The sequence below is a fragment of the Pteropus alecto genome, unplaced genomic scaffold (assembly GCF_000325575.1).
Source record: "Pteropus alecto unplaced genomic scaffold, ASM32557v1 scaffold42, whole genome shotgun sequence".
Classification (NCBI taxonomy): Eukaryota; Metazoa; Chordata; class Mammalia; order Chiroptera; family Pteropodidae; genus Pteropus; species Pteropus alecto.
Genome location: NW_006434825.1, coordinates 12,669,116 through 12,671,945, shown reverse-complemented (window position 1 = coordinate 12,671,945; position 2,830 = coordinate 12,669,116). Strand labels below are relative to the sequence as shown.

At 48.2% G+C, this 2,830-nt stretch overlaps 1 protein-coding gene across 1 annotated transcript in view; it reads right to left on the bottom strand.

The window, feature by feature from the left end:
• The window catches only part of HAS3 (hyaluronan synthase 3), an 11,525-nt gene extending 10,725 nt beyond the window's left edge, over positions 1-800 (bottom strand). Inside the window, exon 1 of the mRNA XM_025045246.1 lies at positions 464-800. The gene's annotated coding sequence lies outside the window, so the exon portion shown is untranslated. The remainder of the gene's footprint in view (positions 1-463) is intronic.
• Positions 801-2,830: the final 2,030 nt, after the last annotated feature.

The following is a 2,830-nucleotide window of genomic DNA, read 5'->3' as shown; positions in this document are numbered from 1 at the left end:
GCCGCCGCCGCCGCGCTGACTGACTGACGAGCGCCGGCCTCGCGGAGCCGCATTTAAGTACCGAGCCGGGAGAGGCGCCCTCCTCCGGCCCTGGGGCCGGGAAAGTTGGATAGAGTGGGAGGGCTCCCCCGAGGGCAGCAAGGGAGCACCCCCTTCCCAGCTCGGGCGGAGGGAGCTCCACGCGGCCAGCGTTCGGCGGGACGCCGGGTTCCGCGTGGACGCGGCTCCTCCTGTTCGCAGGAACTCGCAGTCTCCGCGCCTTGGTTAACTGGATTCCCCCAACCCGGCCAAAGGCCGAGCTCCTCTGCGCTCGCCCCCAGGCCAGCTGCCCAGAGGGAGGCGGTCATTTTGCTGAACCTAGAACCTGAATCGTTAACTTTCAGAATAACCCAAAGGGCCTTCCAAAATTGTCACTCTCCGTGCCCCGCCCCCCCGCCATTTCTAAGCCTGGAAATCTACTCACCCTGCAAAGTGGGCGAGCGGGTAGAAATCGTCCCCAGACTTCTGCACGCGAAGGGACTGTTTGCTTATAGGGTACTGCCTGAAAACCAAGACAGCAGAACCTTCCTGCCGGCAAAAAGGGACGCAGAAGAGAATAATTGTCAAATATAAAAGACTGGTCAAAGAAGGTGTTAGCAATTATGACAAGCTTAGCTCCGAATTCCGCAATGGGGCGCTGATGACTTTAAGGCTGTTTGCAAAAGCTGCAAATGGTCTTTCAGAAACCTTGAAAGTTCCAGTGTCTTAAAGCCAAAACCAATTCTTCCTCCCCCTTTTTACACCTTTATTTCCGGCACCCACGACCTCCTAACTTCCCAACTGACCTTATTGCCAGTGGTTTCCCGGTCCCTGAGGGCTGACTGCGGAGACTTAGGTGAGGTGGGGTGGGGTTGGGGAGAGGCGGTAAGTTGTTAGTAGAGGAAGGAAGTTTAGAACCAGCTGAATGCACTGAGTTTCTCAACCTCGGAAAAACTTTACATTATACAGACTAGTAAAAAAAAAATTTACATGTCCTCCAAGCACACCTGAGATAATTCTATCATTTCTTTCCAAGCAGGCACAAATTTACAGAAACCTGATTTGCAGTCTACAAGCTGCTCCTCTCAGAAGTCTTAGGGGCTCAGGGACTTGCCTACCCATGCTCTGGTAATTTCTGTCTCTACTAGGTAAGCAAAGACCCCTACTCCACCACTCCCAGCCTACATTACAGAATTCAAATTATTTCATGCTTTTGCTTGAGAAAATCAACACTAATGTGCTACATCATTTAAACATTATTATGTGCTTTTTAAAAATAATATTGAATTCACAATGGTGATGTGTTTTGAACTTCAGATTGACCCTAATAAGAGCTAATAATGCACAGGTAGAGAGAGAAGTCCCTGGTTAAGAGGAGGTCTCTGGAGGCAGACACCCAGTTCTACCACCAGCTATGTGGCACCAGCCTCGGTATCTTCATCCCAGAAATGGGCTGGAGTATCTCCTTTACAGGGTTGTTACAAGGATCGAAAAGATTGGCTGAGATTAAGTGCTCAGTAAAGGTTAGCTCCAGTTAACCTCAACCAGAATGGCATCAGTTTGCCGATGCTGTGGATTCTATATGCCCATCCCTCCTGGATGTGACACTTGGGTGACAGGAAGTTCAGAGATCAGTATTAATGACAAATGCCTTGTCTTGACTGCATTATCGGTCTCCTAGAGCCCTGGGCCACACCCTCCACATCCAGAGGCACCACAGAGCCTGGAGTTACCAGAGATTAGCTATCTGATCTTACCTCCATCCAAATTTGCAATCTACATTTTAGGTTTAGGGAAAATAAGCAGGGGCTAGAAGAGACAAACATGAGTGCCTCAGCCTGCTGGGGAGTGAACACCCCATTTATCTATCTATCTATCTATCTATATTTATTAAAATTAATTTATTTTTTATGGTGACATTGGTTAATGAAATACAATAAGTTTCAGCTGTGCACTTTAACAGTAAGGCATATATATATTTACATGGCGTGTTCACCTCCCATAGTTAGATTTCTTTCTGTCACCACATATTTGACCCCCTTTACCCCATCTCCTTCCTCCTCCCCCTCTCCTTTGGTAACTACTAGTCTATTGTCCACGTCCATGAGTCTCTGTTTGATGAACATCCCATTTAAAGGAGATGTCCCTGTGAGAGGAAGGACCCAGCATGGCCAGGTGTTCTGTTGTCAAGAGAAGCCAGAAATCCAGATTTTTATGTAAACTCTCCTAATTTTTAAGTGCTGGAAGCTAATTCAAATGTCAAAGAAACAAAAACACTCCACAGGCCAGGCAAAACGTGTGAGTTATATCCAGCCAACTGGCTGCTTAATTGACCTGTCCAGAAGGGTAAGGGACAGAGCAGCCAGTTTGGAAAGATGAGGTCTGCCCTCAGGGCAACAGCAATGTGACTTCTTGGGTGCAAGTTGCCTGGGGCTGCTCCAGGAGCATCTCATGCCTAGTTAATTTTGAAGGTTCCAACTTTGTCCCACAGGCTTATTGCCTATCTCATTCAGCTGGCTCTAGGGAGTTTTATAGGTGGTAGAGCACAACCTCACTAGACAATTAAAATGTCCTGTATTTTAGGACAGTGGGTTCATATGCAACATCATGAGAAAATACTCTGCCCGTACCAATTGGCTTGCCCGAGGGAGCAAGTTCTTTTTTTCTGGTCTGCAGGGCCAGCAACCTGGTGCTGTCAGGCAGCTAGGAGAGTCTTTACCTTTGTGTCGTATATGCAGGGGGTGGGAGGTGTCTGCCTGTGATTAACATCCGGGTGGCAGTACCCTATTTGCATTCATCTCTGCAGAAGGAA